The sequence below is a fragment of the Podarcis raffonei genome, chromosome 4 (genome assembly GCF_027172205.1).
Source record: "Podarcis raffonei isolate rPodRaf1 chromosome 4, rPodRaf1.pri, whole genome shotgun sequence".
NCBI classification, from domain to species: domain Eukaryota; kingdom Metazoa; phylum Chordata; class Lepidosauria; order Squamata; family Lacertidae; genus Podarcis; species Podarcis raffonei.
Window position 1 is genome coordinate 4293203 of NC_070605.1, and position 20043 is coordinate 4313245.

At 48.4% G+C, this 20043-nt stretch overlaps 1 pseudogene; it reads left to right on the forward strand.

Annotated features, from left to right (window-relative positions):
• The window catches only part of LOC128412180 (zinc finger protein 850-like), a 28104-nt pseudogene extending 8351 nt beyond the window's left edge, over window positions 1-19753 (forward strand).
• The last annotated feature ends 290 nt before the right edge of the window (window positions 19754-20043 follow it).

Consider the following 20043-nt stretch of genomic DNA (forward strand, 5'->3'; position numbering starts at 1 on the left):
TTTCTTCGTGAAGTGAATTTAAAACCATTTAAAAATGGGTAGAGAAGGTTGGCACACTGCAGAGTGCCAGGTGGAACAAGGAAATGTGGTCATAAATTGATCTAATCTAAATACTGGACTACGCAATGGCCTGATCTATTTGAAAGCTTAAAATGCGTGAAAATCCTCCATTGGGGTGTAGGCAATAAGACACTATACATTGAACATAAAAACAATTATACACAAAAATAGGGTCCCCCCTTTGTGGAAATAACATACTGTCAGACACATGTTAGCATTCCTACACAATATCACACAACACACAACATACTAATTAAATCTCAGTTGCAACAACTGTCACAATGTAAGATGATATAGACAGGCGCAGCATTGATTTTAGTTACAGGTGACAGCAATCTGCAACTGTAAGGTTTTCTTCTCAAAGTGACCCCTTTAAAACAACAAATGTAAAACAAACTTTATCCATACACAGCTTTGTTAATTTGTTAAAATATGTTGAATTACAACATTATCTTCATTTCTGTTGCTTAGAATATGTACAACGGATGAAGCCCATGAGAGCGAAACAAGGCATTATTCCGGAAATCCTTGCATAGCTGTCAACCTTCCCTTTTTTTGGCGGGAAATTCCCTTATTCCAGCGCTGTTTCCCGCTGCTATCCCGGATTGTTAGATATCCCGTAGACTGTCTCCAGGACAGGTGAGGCTGCTGATCCCTTATTTTCAAATCTGAAAGTTGACAGCTATGAATCCTTGTCAATGCTGAGGAATTGTAGTAGGCTCCAGTTTGGACTTTATGAACATATGTGGAACAGAAACTAGCAGACGTTTGGTCTTTATGAATGAACTGATTTATTGGGTACTTCCATCTATATTATTGCACTTTATGTGTTGTTTATGTGGAAGATAAACATTTGATATTGTGATAAGAATATATAGAAGAGTATTGTTTGTGTGAATGCACAGCCGGTTACGTCTTGTGTGTTTGTCCATTCCAGGAACAGCATTCCTGACCCAGATGTTCACAGGAAGTCCCTCAGATGATTCCCCTTTCAAACAGGATACATGAACCTAGGCCAGTAGGGTCCTCCTCTCCGGCAGACGGACAACCCCTTCCCCAAAGCCCCGTCCTCCCCCACTTCCCCATGGGGGTCCCTCCCCAGAATGGCCTCTGCTGCCCGGTGCTTGGACACCTGAAGGGCGTGGAGGCCTCTCAGGGCAGCTGCCTGGCAGCTCTGTCACCTGGAGCAAGAGATCTTGTTCCGGCTCCAGCAAAAGTCAGGCTGTCAGTTCCTCACAACTGAGAGTCCTGGCAGCGGGGAGCAGGTCTTTGGGATCCTCTCCCTCATATTTGTCAACTTTTCCCTTTCCTTGCGAGGATCCTTTTTGGAATAAGGGAATTTCCCTTTTAAAAAAAGGGAAACATTGACAGCTATGCTCTCCCTACTCTTGTTTCCTCCAATACTCACCATTGCTGGATGAAGACAGCCTGTGGCACATCGTCAAGAAGAGAAGAACAAGTAATAAATGAAATAAGAAGTGAAATAAGAAACTGAGAAAATAAGAATCCACTGATTGCCTCGCCTTGTCCTCCATCAACTGCCACCAACTGCTCTCTCCTCCACTCGCCTCACTGCTAACCCAAAATGGCCGCCTGCAAGTCTGTGGCTTTTACTGGTCCTTGTCACCATGGCAACACCCCCCCCCCACCTGGACCTGGGCCCACCTGGCTCCACCTATTGGGAGATGATCTATAATGAAATGAAAAAAAATATGTTTAAGATAACCTTTGTTAAAAGACCAGAAGCATTTTTATTAGATATTTTAGGGCAGGATTTACCAAAAATTAAGAATAATCCATTCATGTATGTGACAACAGTGGCCAGAATTTTACTAGCTCAAAGATGGAAAGGCGATGAAATACCAGCGAAAGAACACTGGCAAGAAAAGTTGGTGGAATACGCTGAAATGGCGAAGCTAACTGAGAGACTTAAAGATAAGGACAAAACTGACTTTTAAAAAGATTGGGAACCTTTTTAGATGTAAATATAGAAACAATGCGTAGAAATGAACTCACTGGCAGGATTTGAGTGATACACTTACAGAGGACAAATACAAGTAGAAAATACAATTATGAGGTAAAAATGAGAAGGAAGAGACAAATGTTATTACCTTCATTTTAAAATATAAGGAATACAAAATTATAAGCAAAAGAAACGGGTGTTATAAACCAGGAGGGGGGGTGTTAATTGAAATTGTACAATGTATTTTGAATTTTTGATTATATTAAAATATAATAGCTGAGCTTCCAACAAAATATTAAAATACAATAGGCCATCAAATATTAAAAGCTTCCCTAAACATAATAACAACAACTATCGATTTTCAGTCCATTGAATTAGCAATTGAGCATTTCTGGAAAGGGAAATGGCAATCTTTTGTATATTAGCATTAAAAGGTATTACTGACTTAGGATGAGAATAGGATTTATTTATTTTGAACTTCGCTGGGTTCCTCCTTGGCAGCCAGTGCGATTCTTTCAGCAGGGCTAGAACTCAGGACCCGCTGCCTTGAGGGACATCGAAGAGCAGTTGGGCAGGGAAAGGTCTCCCTTGGGAAGTGGTGGACTCTCCTTCCTTGGAGGTTTCTAAGCAGAGATCGGACGGCCATCTGCCATGGATGCTTTAGCTGAGATTCCTGCATTGCTGGGGGTTGGACTAGATGACCCTGGGATCCCCTCCTATCTCTCCACTCCTGAATTCTAGGAGGAGCTTCCTTGCCTCCTGCAAAGCCCTTTTCCCTGCAGGCTCTTCCTCTGGTTTCACCCCTAAAAGGATATCTGGGCATTGGCGTAGCCGGGGGGGGGCAGGTGCCCCCCTTAATCCATAAAAAATAATAAGAATCTGAGGTTCTGCCAAGGGCTGAGCGGGGGAGGGGGACGGACTCGGCTTTGCAAGGGTTAAAGGGAACTGAGCTGCCTTCCTAGAGAGGACAGGAAGCAGGGGGGGCCAGGTCCTCCAGAGCCAAGCCCCCTCCCTCCCCAGTCCTTTCCTGCAATCAAGGGGGGGTGTTGCTTCGGTGTCTTTCCTGCAAGGGCTGCATCGCTGTCCCCCCCCATCTGGTGAGTCTCTTCTCTCTCCCCCCAGAGGGTGCAGTGGGGGGACGGTGGGGGGGGTCCCTGGGCTGCAGCAGGGGAGGAGGCCTGGGGGGCCAGATCTGCTCCTGCAGATATACCTGGCCCTAATAGCAAAGACAAAGGGACCCCACCCCAGCAGTCTGTCTGGAGAGCGACAGAGATTCCAAGTGTAAGAAAAGGAGACAGAAGCAGGGGAGTGGGGGTGGGGGTGGGGAGAAACTCCTGAGGACCCCTGGCTGAGGACCCCCACTAGAGCCAAGCATCCATTTCCCACAAGATACAAATGACTCCCTTGTCAGTCGGTTCTGACTTCATGAATTGACTGGGAGGCAGCAGAAACCAGGTTGATTAATCTGACAGAAATCCCTTCAGTTGCGTCCACATTCTGCATTGCTTGAAGGCTAGAGACTTATTTCTTCTCCTCTTCCTCCTCCTCTTTCTTTTCAAAAAGATAGCTCATGGTCTGGGATGTGGTGCAGTCATGCTTGCTCAGGGAACCATTTCCCCCCCTGACCTACAAATTCTGTAACAGAACAATGTATTTGCTTTGTAGGATTTGCTAGAGCTTCTCATTTAGACGGACAGAACTTGGCAGAAGACCAAAGGGTTCCTTACGATCTCTCAGAGGCTTCCTGAGAGCACAGATGGATGAGCAAGACTCAGCTGGCCCTGGAACAGGAAGAGGCCATGCCAACCAAACTGGGAGCAGTGGGGGATTCTGGGAAAACTCTGTGCAGAAGATCCTGGTTGAGGAGGACACCCTCTGCTCAGAGGGGCAGAGCCAGCAGTTGAGGCAGTTCTGCTGCCAGGAGGCCAAAGGACCCCGAGAGGTTTGCAGCCGACTCTACCACCTTGACCATCAGTGGCTGAAGCCAGAAAGGCACACGAAAGCTGAGATGCTGGACCTGGTGATCTTGGAGCAGTTCCTGGCTGTCCTTCCCCTGGAGATGGAGAGCTGGGTGAGGGACTGTGGAGCGGAGACCAGTTCCCAGGCGGTGGCCCTGACCGAAGGTTTCCTCCTGAGTCAGGCAGAGGAGAGGAAGCAGGAACAGAGAAAGCAGGTGAGAGAGACTTTCCTCTGGATACTCCCAAGGGGCTCCAAACAGGACAGAGAACATCCCATAATGGTCTGCTGATGGCCCATCCTTTTTCTGGGAAGGCATCCATGGAATGAGATCTCACACCCTTCAAGTCTTTGTCATTCTCTTTCTAGTATTTCTCACCATTCTCTGTTTTGAATCCTTGTTTCTTTCTCAGGGAAAGGATCTCTTTGCAGAAATGGACCTGGATTCCTGTGAGGCAGAGAGGCCTCCGTTGGACACCAGAGAGAGGCCACTGGGTAAGGAGGAAGGTGGTTTTTCTCCACTGGTCTCATTCTCTTTGTTTCCCAACTCATCTGAGGGTTCTTTTCATCCTGTTTTGGTGGGAGACCGTTGGGAACAAGGGTCCAGAGGAGGGGAGATGTATTTCTGCACAAACAAACATATGAAATGGGCACAAACATCCAAATGCTCTCAGCAGGTAAGTCCTTCTCAAAGGCCCATCTGCAGTTAGAGATGCCCAGTTTCACCTGTGAGAGAAGCAGGCACTCCTGGCGTCCTGCTTACCTTTTTTCTCTTGCAGGTGGCAGAAGGATGCCGGCAAGACCTCCTGATCTGCCTTTTCATGGGGGCAGAAGGGAAGCAGCGGCTGTGGAACCAGATCAGGTCAGGGGAAGCTGCCTTGTGGGAACAGAGGCCGAGGGATGGAGCAATGTCATGAACTGGTTGGGCACAGAGGAATGGTGGGAGGAAGCAGCCGGGGAACCAGGAAGGGAAGACGGCTCAGAGCCGAAGGAGTGGAGGTGGAGGAAGGATGAGCGGGTAGAGGGAGAAGAGGGAGAAGCCTGGGAAGAGGAGGTGTCAGAAGCTAAAGGGGAAACAGGGCTTAGTGAGCTGGGAGACTCTGTGGCAGAATGCAGTGCAGAATCAGACGCAGAAGAGGAAGGAGGCGAGTGGGAGAGGAAGGTCGAGAGGCAGAGGTGAGTCAGGATAAGGAGGAACCACCGGTGGCTCCCTCTCCTTCTGCCAGAAGCCACCCTCCCTGCTTGTCTCTCAGAGCCAGGAGACGAAAATTGGCTTATTTTAATTAATCACTGTATGCTAAAATTGTTTTCTAAGCAGTGGACAAACGAGAACAAATAGTGGCCTGGATTCACCTAACCAGCCCCATCAGATGAAAAATGGGGCCTGCCCCCCATTCCTCCCCTTTCCCCTCTCCATGCCCCCCTGAACCCCTTCAGTTTGGCTCTAGGGCATTGGGAGGTAACCTTCCCAGAACAGCTCACGAGGAGAGGAGAAAGTGGATCCTTCCATTGGGGAAACTAGAATGTTTGGGTAGGCAGAATGACTTGGAAAACACAAGGTGGAGTACAACCTATTTGCACAAAGACAAATACCCATAATTAAAACACAGAATAAAATAAGCACCCATAAATAAAATGTGCGGCAAAGCAATCCTATTGAAACAACACCGCAATTTACAGGAAGGAAACAACAGAGCATTGTGGAGCAGATCATATTTCTGCTGTCTCAGAGGAGGACATTTCCCTTTTTCTTTTAGGGTCCAGTGTGCTTTGAAGATGTCGTTGTTCGTTTCACGGACGAGGAGTGGGCGTTGCTGGATCCTGACCAGAGAGCTCTGCATAAGGACGTCATGGAGGAGAATTGTGGGATCATGTCCTCTCTTGGTAAGGCTCCCTGTGGGATCCTCATATATGCCTGGAAATTCAAAAAATACGTCTATGGACCAACCTCATATATTTTCACAGAGCTCAACAGTGCCCCGTATAGCACCTGGGAACCTAACACCCCCACAATAAAAAGTAACTTACAGTTTTTTCTTTGAACAATCTTCCTCAAATTATTCCTTTTTCTACCTAGATTGGGCTGCTCTCAACTGCCCAGGCCATCTTAAATGTCAGCTTCAGAATTGTTAGGAAAGATAAGTAGCTTCAGGTTTTCTGTTTTTGTTTTTGCTCCTGTCAGTCTTGGGTTGACCAAAGAGACGACTGACATTAGAGATGGAGGGGATGCCATGACTGGGCCAAACAAAATCCATGCCAGAGAAGAGCTAGACTTATTGAATTTCAGGTAGAAGTAGCAGTGGTGATGATGATAATTATTATTATTATTATTATTATTATTATTATTATTATTATTTATACCCCGCCCATCTGGCTGAGTTTCCCCAGCCACTCTGGGCGGCTCCCAATAAAGTGTTAAAAACAGTACAGCATTACATATTAAAAACTTCCCTGAACAGGGCTACCTTAAGATGTCTTCTGAATGTCAGGTAATTGTTTATCTCTTTGACATCTGATGGGAGGGCGTTCCACAGGGCGGGCGCCACTACCAAGAAGCCCCTCTGTTTGGTTCCCTGTAGCCTCACTTCTCGCAATGAGGGAACTGCCAGAAGGCCCTCGGCGCTGGATCTCAGTGTCCGGGCAGAAGGATGGGGGTCAATATGCTCCTTCAAGTATACTGGACCAAGGCTGTTTAGGGCTTTAAAGGTCAGCACCAACACTTTGAATTGTGCTCAGAAACGTACTGGGAGCCAATGCAGATCTCTCAGAACAGGTGTTATGTGGTCCCGGTGGCCACTCTCAGTCACCAGTCTAGCTGCCGCATTCTGGATTAATTGCGGTTTCCGGGTCACCTTCAAAGGTAGCCCCACGTAGAGCGCATTGCAGTAGTCCAAGAGTGAGATAACTAGAGCATGCATCACTCTGGTGAGACAGTTCACGGGCAGGTAGGGTCTTAGCCTGCGTACCAGGTGGAGCTGGTAGACAGCTGCCCTGGACACAGAGTTAACCTGCGCCTCCATGGACAGCTGTGAGTCCAAAATGACTCTCAGGCTGCGCACCTGGTCCTTCAGGGGCACAGTTACCCCATTCAAGACCAGGGAATCCCCCACACCCACCCGCTCCCTGTTGCCCAAAAACAGTACTTCTGTCTTGTCAGAATTCAACCTCAATCTGTTAGCCGCCATCCATCCTCCAACCGCCTCCAGGCACTCACACAGGACCTTCACCGCCTTCACTGGTTCTGATTTAAAGGAGAGGTAGAGCTGGGTGTCATCTGCATACTGATGAACACCCAGTCCAAACCCCCTGATGATCTCTCCCAGTGGCTTCATATAGATATTAAAAAGCATGGGGGAGAGGACGGAACCCTGAGGCACCCCACAAGTGAGAGCCCAGGGGTCTAAACACTCATCCCCCACCACCACTTTCTGGACACGGCCCAGGAGGAAGGAGCGGAACCACTGTATGACAGTGCCCCCAGCTCCCAGCCCCTCTAGACGGTCCAGAAGGATGTTATGGTCGATGGTGTCAAAGGCCGCTGAGAGATCCAGCAGAACTAGGAAACAGCTCTCACCTTTGTCCCTAGCCCGCCGGAGATCATCAACCAGCGCGACCAAGGCAGTTTCAGTCCCATGGTGAGGCCTGAATCCCGATTAGAAGGGATCCAAATGGTCTGCTTCCTCCAGGCGTGCCTGGAGTTGTTCGGCAACCACCCGCTCAATCACCTTGCCCAAGAATGGTAAATTTCAGACTGGGCGATAGTTGGCCAAATTGGCTGGATCTAAAGATGTTTTTTTAAGAAGCGGTTTAATGACCGCCTTTTTCAGCGGGTCTGGGAAGGCTCCCTCACAGAGGGAAGCATTCACCACCCTGCAGAGCCCATCGCCCAGCCCTTCCCGACTAGCTTTTATAAGCCAGGATGGGCAAGGATCAAGGAGACAGGTGGTCGGTTTCACTTGTCCAAGCAGCCTGTCCACATCCTCGGAGGTAACACATTGGAATTGATTCCATGTAACAGGACCAGACAGAACTCTAGCACTCTCCCGCCCTGGCCCTGCTCCCACGGTGGAGTCTACCTCCTTCTGAATCTGAGCGACTTTATGTGCAAAAAACTTTGCAAAAGCATTGCAGGAGATCTTGGGGTCCCTACCAGGCCCCGGTGGTACAGGTGGTTCTGATAGATTGCGAACCACCTGAAAAAGTCTCCTGCTGCTGTTTTCTGCAGGTGCAATGGAGGCGGCGAAGAAAACCCTCTTCGCCGTAGCCATTGCCACTTGGTAGGCTCGACGTTGAGCTCTAACCCGTGTCCGGTCTGATTCAGAATGAGTTTTCTGCCACCGGCGCTCTAGCCGTCTCAATGATTGTTTCATCACCCTCAGCTCCAGGGAAAACCACGGGGCTGTCCGGGCTCCATGCAATCGGAGAGGGCGCTTCGGAGCCAAACAGACAATAGCCCTGGTTAACTCCACATTCCAGCGTGCCACCAGGGAATCAGCTGAAAGGCCATCAACTTGGGATAAAACATCCCCTACCACTCTCTGGAAGCCAATTGGATCCATTCAGTAGCGGGGGCGGACCATCCGAATCGGTCCCACCTCCCTGCAGAGGGGAAGGGTTGCGGAGAAGTCCAGTTGCACCAGGAAGTGATCTGACCATGGCACTTCTTTTGTTTCGCTTTTAGTTAATGTCAGATCACCAACACCCATAGAGGTAAACACCAAGTCTAAGGCATGTCCGCGGCTATGAGTTGGGCCAAACTTATTCAGGGACAGCCCCATGGAGGCCATGCTTTCCACGAAATCCCGAGCGGCCCCTTGTAAGGTCGTGTCGGCATGGATGTTAAAATCCCCCAGGGCAACCAAGCTAGGTGTCTCCAGGAGCATATCCGCCACAACCTGAAGCAGCTCGGGCCGGGAATCCTTGGTGCAGCGGGGAGGTCGGTACACCAGTGGGAATCCTGTACTGCCCCTATTGCCCAACTTCCAGAACATGCACTCAGAAAACTGGGTGTGATGGGATGATGAGCTGCTTGTGCGTAAAATCCTAATCCCTCAGAGTTTGGCTAAGTCCCCAAACCTCTGTCTGTGATGGAGCTCCTTAAACATGACTCCATCAATCGCTCGTTGAATCGGACAGTGGGCGTTTACGGAACTTCTTCCAGCATAAAAGCTCCTTAACGGAAACGCGTCTTCTGGACTCTCGGCGTGACAGTTTCCGCCGAGGAGTGGGTGTCCCTACAGGAGGTCCTGAAATCTCCCCGCTGCTCCCGCTTGAAGTGTCTCTGAGCCCTCCCTCGGACTCACTTTCCCTTGGAACTCCACTTCTCCCCCTGCTGGTCCCCTCCTCAGCTGAATGGTCTCTCTCACCCTCCATGAGCCCTTTCACCTCCTTAGTCTCAGATGGCAGTTCCCTGACATCCACCTCCCCTCCAGGGCCCCCTTCACCCCCTTCCCTCCCCTCCTCTGCGGGAGGTGAGGGAGCAAAACCCCTGAAGGAACCTCCCTCATCTTCCGAAGTTTCGAACACTTCCCTCCACCTGTTGCTGTTTCCGGTTTTCAAGTACTCCTCCTCATCGGAGTCTGTTCCTCCTTCCAACTCCGATTCCCTGAATCCCTCCAGTTCCTCCTCATCGTCGGTGGTGCCAAAGTACTCCCTCCGAAACCTCGCTACTGGCTGAGGTTTCCTGGGGAACCTTTGGTGGAACGTTTCGATCAAGATCTCGTCACGGACCTCCTCTGCCTTCACCCAGGTGTTTTCCGACTCCGGTTCCCCTTCCCACGCGACCAAATACTCCACCTGATTACCCTTCCACCTGGAGTCGATGATTTCCGCCACATGGTTGCGGCTTTCCCTTTCTTCTATGGCTGGCCCCCGTGTGGATATCCCTTCACCTTCCCCCCTGTATGGTGACAGTAATGACCTGTGGAATACTGGGTGCAGTTTCATGTGGTTCGGTAACCGGAGTCTGAACGCCACTGGGTTGACCTGTTGGATGACCTCAAATGGTCCCAATCTTTTGGGTCTCAATTTCTTGCAACCCCCCTTGAACGGCAACCCTTGGGTTGATAGCCAGACCCGACTCCCCACCCTAATTGTTTCACCTTCCCTTCTGCTCTTGTCTGCCTGCCTCTTATATTCTTCCTTGGCCCTTTCTAAGTTTAGTTGGAGTTGACGATGGATCGCTTCCATTTCTTCTACAAAAAGTTCCGCGGCCGGAACACTCCATCTTTCCCCTCCTTCCCCTGGAAACGCCCTGGGGTGGCACCCATAATTAGCCAACAAGGGGCTCATCCCGGTGGACACATTCTCAGCATTATTGTAAGCAAATTCCGCTAGTGCCAACTTTTCGACCCAATCGTTCTCTCTGTCATTGACATAACACCTCAGGTATTGTTGGAGAATACCGTTTGCTCTCTCCGCCTGCCCATTGGTCTCAGGGTGCCTGGCAGTCGAAAAGTTGACCTCTACGTGTAATAAGCTCATAAGTTTCCTCCAGAATCTGGACGTGAACTGTTTCCCTCTGTCGGAAACCACCCTCAAGGGGGCGCCATGCAGTCTGAAAATATGTTCTACAAACAATTTCGCTGTTTCTTCCGCCGTGACTGCATGTGAGCAAGCTACAAAGTGACCCATCTTAGTTAACAGGTCTACTACGACTAGTATGGCGGTTTTCCCCTGGGATTTGGGCAGATCAGTCATAAAATCTATCGACACCGCCTCCCACGGTCGTTCTGGTGTGGGTAACGGTTCTAATAACCCCGCTGGTGCCCGCCTTTCTCCTTTGGCTCTCTGGCATTGGTCACACCTTCTCACATACTCCCGTACATCCTCCCTCACCTTGGGCCACCAAAACTCCCTGGTCACCAACCACATGGTCTTGTGTTGCCCAAAATGCCCCGCTGTGGGATTGTCGTGCAGCTGTTTGAGTACTCTCCCCCTCAATTCCCCTTCGGGTATATATAGCGCCCCTCTGTAATACAATGCCCCGTTTCTTTCTTCAAAACCCCCGGGGTCTTCTCCCTCTCTCCTTAGACCTCTGAGCTTGTCCTGGGCGTACTCATCATTTACCGTTCCCTCTACCAGTTCTCTTTGCCCCACCCAGGCCGCACCACACACCCAGTGGTCCTCTGGGATAATATGTCTCTCTTCCGGCGCTCCCTCCCCCTCCAAATATTCAGGTTTGCGAGAGAGAGCGTCCGCTCTGATGTTTTCTGGACCTGGCACATAGCAAATTTCAAAATGGAATTTGGAGAACTCCTGGGCCCATCTCACTTGTCGTTGGTTGAGCACCCGTGCCGTTCTCCAATACTCCAAATTCTTGTGGTCCGTACACACTTGCACCTTATGTTGTGCGCCAATTAGTAAGTGTCTCCATCTCCGGAACGCTTCGTGAATGGCGAGTAGTTCTCGGTCATATACCGTGTAGTTCCTCTCGGATTTGTTCAGCTTACGCGAAAAGAAGGCACACGGTCTCCATTCCGACTTATTGCTCCCTGGCTGAAGCAGCACCGCCCCCACCGCCTGGTCTGAGGCATCAGTTTCCACTCTCATGGGTTTTTGTAAATCCACATGCAGGAGCTGTTCCTCCGAAGCGAATGCCCTTTTCAATTCCTCAAAAGCATGCTCCGCCTCCGCCGTCCAAACGAATTTCTTCTTGCTGCTTAGACAGTCCGTGATGGGAGCCGTTAAGTGGGCAAAGTTCTTGATGAATTTACGGTAAAAGTTCCCAAACCCTAAGAACCTTTGCACATCTTTTTTCGTTTTCGGTGTCTTCCATTCCAGCACCGCCTGGACCTTCCCTGGATCCATGGCTAATCCCTTGTCTGATAAGCGGTACCCCAGGAATTCCACCTCCTTGGTGTGGAACTGACACTTCTCCAATTTCACCCACAACTGGTTTGCTTGCAGCTGGCTCAGCACTTCCCTGACATCCTTTACATGCTGCTCCTCATTCTCTGAATATATCAGCACGTCATCGAGGAAGGCCACGCAATTCTTGTAGAGCAAAGGTCCCAGTACGTGGTTCATGAGCGATTGAAAACAGGCGGAGCCTGATTGTAATCCGAATGGCATAACGAGATATTCAAACGCCCCCAAAGGGGTGAACATGGTGGTTTTCCATTCATCCCCCTTCTTTATTCGTATCAGGTTGTATGCTCCTCTCAGGTCCAGTTTCGTGAATATCTTTCCCTTCCTCACCCTGGTCAAAATGTCATCAATCCTGGGCATGGGGAAAGTCACTGGTTCTGACACGGCATTTAGGGCCCGGTAGTCCACGACCAATCTCGGTTTATCCGTGTTTTTTTTGTCCACAAAAAAACACTGGGCTCCCCCCCACCGCTCTGGACTCTCTGATGAAGCCCCTCTTCAGGTTTTTATCAATAAACTCCCTTAACTCCTGCATTTCCCTGTCTGACATGGCGTACAGCTTGCCCACGGGGAGCTGGGCCCCAGGGACCAGATTAATTTGGCAGTCAAAGTCTCTGTGCGGTGGTAATTTATCTGCTTCCCTTTCACTGAAGACCTTGCTCAGGTCAGCGTATTGTTTGGGCACCTTCCCTTTGTCCGCCACTTCCGTCCCTGCTAGAGAGGCTTTTGCCCCTTCTGGCACCTTTCCCTCTCTGCAGTGTTCCAGACAATGTGCTGACCCAAAGGAGACCACTCTCTGATGCCAGCCCACTAGCGGGTCATGCAACGCTAGCCAGCTCATTCCCAAAATGACTGGAGCCCCTCCCAGGGTGGCTACATTGAACGCTATCCTCTCAGTGTGCCTGGCCACCCTCATAACCATTGGGACGGTTTGTAGGCTGACTTCTCCTCCCAGCAGCTCCCTCCCATCGATCGTGGTGACCTGCAGGGGGTTGCTTAAAGGGAGTGTCTGTATCTGGTGTTCAGCTGCAAACTCCTTGCTCATAAAATTACAGGAGCTGCCTGAGTCCAGCAGCGCCTTAGTCTTTAGTGGGTATCCGTTTGCCAGCTCTAGCAACACCTCTATTACTAGGGCTGGTCTTGGAGGTTCCGGAGTGGGCACTTTTACTGCTCCTTGGCCTGTCTGCAGTGCCCTGACAGAGGCAGACAGGCGTTGGCTTTTACTGGCTCCTGGACTTCCTCCTCCTTCCCCCCAACAGCTCCAGCCATCCCTTGCCATTCCTTTCTTTGCGGGCAGACTCTGGCAAAGTGACCTGGCTGCTGGCAGAGATAACATTTCTTGGCGCTCTTTCCCTCCTTCTTCCTCCCTTCACTGGGATTTGAAACTGCGCGCGCGCGCGCTGTTCCAACTTCCATCGGCTCTCCTGGCGGGAAACTTGGTTCTGGAATCTCTGGAATGCGGAAATCCCTCCAACGCTCTCCTTTCCCCTCCCGCTTCTCCAAGGCTCTTGCCTCCTGGCGTGCTCCAATGGTCAGCGCTGATTTGGTCAGCTGGTCCATAGACTCCGCCCTGGGCGCCCGGGAAAGTTCATCTTTCACCGCCGAAGAAAGCCCCTCTTCAAAGAACATTTGAATGGGTTCCGCCGAAAGGTCCCACCCCAATCTATGTATCAACATTGTAAACTCAGTCCAGTACTCACGAACCGATCGGCTCCCCTGTTTGCACGCCATCAATTGTCTGCGCACCAGCCCCTGTTCAATCTCGCTGGAAAACATCAAATCCATGGCGCGAAAAAACTTCCTCGCGTCCTTCAGCATGTCACTATTCCCTGCCATCAGGGGTCTGACCCAATCTCTCGCCCCTCCTTCGAGATGGCCAATCACAAACGCCACTCTCGATGCCTCGTCGGGAAAGTCCTTAAACTGCAGTTCAAGAGCATACTGCATCTCTGTCCTAAAGGCTTGGTAGTTCCTGGGGTCCCCCCCAAACTTCTGCACCATTCCTGGCATCTTTCTTGCTAGTGTAGCGCCTTTTGCCTTTTCTGCATCCTGCGCCCTCCTTTCTTCTAGCCTCGCCGTTTGCATTGCTAGCTGGAGTTCCAACACTCTGTACCTTTCTTCCAGGCTTGGACCCTCTCCAGCTCCTGCTGCTCCTCCGGCTCCGGCTGGGTTACTCATGATGCCTCTCTGCACAAGCTGCTTTCAGAGACTGTCTGATTGCTGTGATGGGATGATGAGCTGCTTGTGCGTAAAATCCTAATCCCTCAGAGTTTGGCTAAGTCCCCAAACCTCTGTCTGTGATGGAGCTCCTTAAACATGACTCCATCAATCGCTCGTTGAATCGGACAGTGGGCGTTTACGGAACTTCTTCCAGCATAAAAGCTCCTTAACGGAAACGCGTCTTCTGGACTCTCGGCGTGACAGTTTCCGCCGAGGAGTGGGTGTCCCTACAGGAGGTCCTGAAATCTCCCCGCTGCTCCCGCTTGAAGTGTCTCTGAGCCCTCCCTCCGACTCACTTTCCCTTGGAACTCCACTTCTCCCCCTGCTGGTCCCCTCCTCAGCTGAATGGTCTCTCTCACCCTCCATGAGCCCTTTCACCTCCTTAGTCTCAGATGGCAGTTCCCTGACACTGGGTCTTCCCAATAGGACGCCTGGTGCAGACTAATGACTTCCTAAAAATGACTGCAACCACCCCTCCCCGCCCACATGACCTGGGTTGCTGTGCGTAAGAGAAACCTGGTGGGCAAGCAGCGGCAAGGACAGGCCCATCTGCTTCATCCAACCAGGTCTCTGTCACACATGCCAGGTCAAATCCTCAACCCACAATCAGGTCGTGGATGGCAGAGGTTTTATTCATCATTGACCTGGCATTGCACAGCAAGACTTTCAGGTCATGTGGGTTTCCCTTTCTGATTCCTGTATCCTTCCGGTCAGGACCAGACCTGGAGGCAGGGATAGTCCTCAAACAACGACTAACCCTGCCTCCTCAGTAATGACATGGTCTGGTCTTAGCATAACTCCTCCACCTGCCTGTGATCACTGAGATCGGGTGTCCCAATACATCCCCCCTGTGGAACCTGCCCCAGCCAATCTATTGGCTGAGGCCCACTCCCAGGCAGCCCTGACCGTTCCCCTTAAAAAGCAAAATACAAACTATATAATAATTTAACATAATAATAATAATAACAATAATAAAACCAAAGCAAGAAACAATAGCACTCAAATTAAACTACTCCCCACTCTGACTAAATGCTTGTCCCACCCCAAGCAAAAATAAAATAATGAAATAATATAATATTATAAAAAACAACAACCACCATTTAAAGTGCTGCAAATTAAAAGCACTTAAAACATTTACAACCATTTTGTCCCTTGCTGCAGGTAGCTGCTTAGGCCTCCAAACTGTAGTGGTAAGTTCAGGCCCCGCCCCCTAGGCCAGATGGAGTTGGCAGGAGAGGGAGCGGTCCTCCCCGCACTCCTGCGAGCAGCAGCAGCCGTGTCCCGGAGGCCTCTCTCAGGCCTCTTATGCTGTGGCGGTGAGTGCAGGCCCCGCCCCCTCGGCCGGATGGAGTTGGCAGGAGAGGGAGCGGTCCTCCCAGCACTCCTGCGAGCAGCAGCAGCAGCAGCCGTGTCCCGGAGGCCTCTCTCAGGCCTCTTATGCTGTGGCGGTGAGTGCAGGCCCCGCCCCCTAGGCCAGCACTCACGCAAGCAGCAACAGCAGCAGTCATGATGATGATGATGATGATGATGATGATGATACAGTGGTACCTCGGTTTACAAACTTAATCTTTTCCAGAAGAGGACTGTTCTTAAATCAAGGTACCACTGTAGTAATAGTAATAATTTTTATTTCTACCTTGCCCATCTGGCTGGGTTGCCCCAGCTACTCTGGGCGGCTTCCAACACTCATATAATCATGAAACATAAATAATAATAATCTGATCCCATATATAAAGAACATTAACTTTAAAATGAACAACTTCTACTAGTGGCCAAAATTGTGGAAACCTTTTGTGAAAAGTGTATTTCTGAGGTTTGGTAGCGCATAACACCACTTTTGTGTGGAGTAATACCATAAAATTATATAGCAATGGAAAGATAATTTAATGAAGAATGTAATGCGATGACTTTTATGAAGGAGTATTTATTAGAACAGCAGTCATAAAGAAAAAACGTGAAACCTTTGGTAACCATTGGTAACCTTTAGCTTTAATTACGGCCTTACAACGCCTTCACTTGAAGTGAACCAAGTCTTTAGTTCTGCAGCTGTAATAATGGGAAACCAAGACTGAATTATGGCCTCTGTTAATTGAGCTTTATTGCTGGGTTGCTTCTATAATAATAATAATAATAATTTATTATTTGTACCCCGCCCATCTGGCTGGGCTTCCCCAGCCACTCTGGGTGGCTTCCAAAAAAATATTAAAATCCTCTACTACATCAAACATGTATAACAAGTTTCTTTAGTCAGCTCCATAGATTTCTGATTGGGTTGAAGTGTGGGCTATTCCCAGGCCATTCCAAAGCACCTTTTGCACACAGCAGCAACATGACATGGAGCTGAATCCTGTTGAAATAGAATATATTTCAAGCATATATATTTCAAGCATATGAAGCATATATATAAATGCTTCAGTATCTGGGAAAAGATCACCTGCGGAACACTTCAGTTTGGGCTCAAGTATTTCGTTTATGCATTTTTCCGCATTTATATTCCCATTAATGACGCAAATTCTTCCCACACCTTTTGCTGCCATACAGCCCCAGATCATCACACTGTCTGGGTGTTTCACAGTCGGTGTAATGCAAGTAGGATGTAAATCTTCTCTGATTCTTCTCCTCGCGTATTTCATGCCATCACTACCAAGCAAGGAGATTTGGGTTTCATCGCTCCAAATAACACTGTCCCATTGTTCCGCTGTACAGTTAACATGGGTTTCATCTTTTCAACCTTTGTTGGAGAGATAACAATGGCTTTTTCCGTAGAATTCTAACATTTAGACCAGACTTGCACTCAACTTCCCATTACATTGCATTATATAGTCTTGTATACACCCAGATGATTTTCTTCTGTCATGTAGGCACAGTCTCTCCATTCTTCAATCGCCAGCTTTGGTTTAGTTTTTCCCAATTTTTCATCTAATTTCTTCATAACTGTAGCCTTGTTCACTTAATAGTACAATTTTATATCACTTTCTGGGTGACCAGTCAACTCTTTGTGCCATTTCTTTAATTTGATTATGTTTTTCAACCTCTCTAAATGACCAACTTGATAGCAATCACATAAGACACTGACAAAAGTCAACCTAAGCAAGTTGTGCTTCTTTTTTCTGGTTATTTGGCTATAAGGTTTGATAGAATATGAACAAACTTTGTTTGATTGCATTGTTGATTGCATTCTTGATCAAATTATCTTTCCATTGATATATAAATTTATAATATTACTCCAAAAGAAGAACTACACTTTTTCCCCAAAAGTCTTCCACAATTTTGACCACTACTTTATATCAAACAAAGCAACATTCAACAACACATCAGAATCTCATAATAAATATGTTGGTTAATGACAAACAATACAGGTAATGAACACACACCCAACTCCCTTCAATACTTCTCCATTTGTTCCTGAGGCTCTAATCCCTTTTTGTCTCCAATGCAGATTGTGATGAAACGGAAATCAAGAACAAAGGTGACCACGACAAAATCCCCAGAGAGGAGAAGCCACGCAAAAATTTGGAGTGTGGAGAAAGCTGCAGTCAGAGCTCCCATTCCACTTGCCATCAACAAAATGTCATTGGAAAGACACTCTATCAGTGCATGGAATGTGGAAAGAGGTTCAGGAAGAGCTCCATTCTCACTTACCAAAAAAGAATTCATACAGGGGAGAAACCATATCAGTGTGTGGAATGTGGAAAGAGCTTCACTCACAGCTCCAATCTCACTTCCCATCAAAGAATTCATACAGGGGAGAAACCCTATCAGTGTGTGGAATGTGGAAAGAGTTTCAGGCAGAGAGTCAGTCTCACTTCCCATCAAATAATTCATACAGGGGAGAAACCCTATCAGTGTGTGAAATGTGGAAAGAGCTTCACATGTAGCTCCTCTCTCACTTCCCATCACAGAATTCATACAGGGGAGAAACCCTATCAGTGTGTGGAATGTGGTAAGAGCTTCAGAAAAAGCTCCTCTCTCACTTCCCATCACAAAATTCATACAGGGGAGACACCATATCAGTGTGTGGAATGTGGTAAGAGCTTCAGGAAAAGCTCCTCTCTCACTTCCCATCACACAATTCATACAGGGGAGAAACCCTATCAGTGTGTGGAATGTGGTAAGAGCTTCAGGAAAAGCTCCTCTCTCACTTCCCATCACAGAATTCATACAGGGGAGCAACCGTATCAGTGCATGGAATGTGGAAAGAGCTTTAGTCACAGCTCCCATCTCACTTCCCACCAAAGAATTCATACAGGTGAGAAACCCTATCAGTGTGTGGAATGTGGAAAGAGCTTCACTCATAGCTCTTCTCTCACTTCTCATCACAGAATTCATACAGGGGAGAAACCCTATCAGTGTGTGGAATGTGGAAAGAGCTTCAGGAAGAGCTCCTCTCTCACTTCCCATCAAAGAATTCATACAGGGGAGAAACCCTATCAGTGTGTGGAATGTGGAAAGAGCTTCAGGAACAGTGCCCATCTCACTTCCCATCAAAGAATTCATACAGGGGAGAAACCCTATCAGTGTGTGGAATGTGGAAAGAGCTTCAGGAAGAGCTCCCATCTCACTTCCCATCAAAAAATTCATACAGGGGAGAAACCCTATCAGTGTGTGGAATGTGGAAAGAGCTTCAGGAACAGTGCCCATCTCACTTCCCATCAAAGAATTCATACAGGGGAGAAACCCTATCAGTGTGTGGAATGTGGAAAGAGCTTCAGTCAGAGCTCCAAACTCACTTCCCATCAAAGAATTCATACAGGGGAGAAACCCTATCAGTGTGTGGAATGTGGAAAGAGCTTCACTGATAACTCCTCTCTCACTTCCCATCACAGAATTCATACAGGGGAGAAACCGTATCAGTGTGTGGAATGTGGAAAGAATTTCACAGATAGTTCCTCTCTCACTTCCCATCAAAGAATTCATACAGGGGAGAAACCCTATCGGTGTGTGGAATGTGGAAAGAGCTTCACTGATAGCTCCTCTCTCACTTCCCATCAAAGAATTCATACAGGGGAGAAACCCTATCAGTGTGTGGAATGTGGAAAGAGTTTCAGGCAGAGAGTCAGTCTCACTTCCCATCAAAGAATTCATACAGGGGAGAAACCCTATCAGTGTGTGGAATGTGGAAAGAGCTTCACTGATAGCTCCTTTCTCACTTACCATCACAGAATTCATACAGGGGAGAAACCCTATCAGTGTGTGGAATGTGGAAAGAGCTTCCGTCAGAGCTCCGATCTCACTTCCCATCAAAGAATTCATACAGGGGAGAAACCCTATCAGTGTGTGGAATGTGGAAAGAGCTTCAGTAGGAGCTCCAATTTCACTTCCCATCAAAGAATTCATACAGGAGAGAAACCCTATCAGTGTGTGGAATGTGGAAAGAGCTTCCGCCAGCGCTCCGCTCTCACTTCCCATCACAGAATTCATACAGGGGAGAAACCCTATCAGTGTGTGGAATGTGGAAAGAGCTTCACTCATAACTCCCATCTCACTGCCCATCAAAGAACTCATACAGGGGAGAAACCCTATCAGTGTGTGGAATGTGGAAAGAGCTTCACTGTTAGCTCTAAACTCACTTCCCATCAAAGAATCCATACAAAGGTCGGAAAAACCAGTATACAGCTTTAGGAGCCAGGCAAATCCACGGCTTTTTAACCGGGCCTTTTTCTTATTGACATCTAATACTATTTTAACATGGGATGTTTTGTGTTATTATGTTGTGTTTTTATGTTCTAAGCATTCTGAGACGTGTGGGTGTAGGGAATACGGCCAACTCCTAAATGCCAAGGGGTCTTTGTCCCCCCTATTAAATATTGGAGGAGGCCACCCCCCAGGTTTTCTTTGTGTGTTTTTTCAAATGCAACCTTTTTTTCTTCCACTACTTGCCATACAATTTCGCTTTCAATTTGCCCTTTTAAGAAATGACGCAGGAATTCGCAGACTTTTGGGATTTGGATTTGGAACAGGATGAATTTAAAATC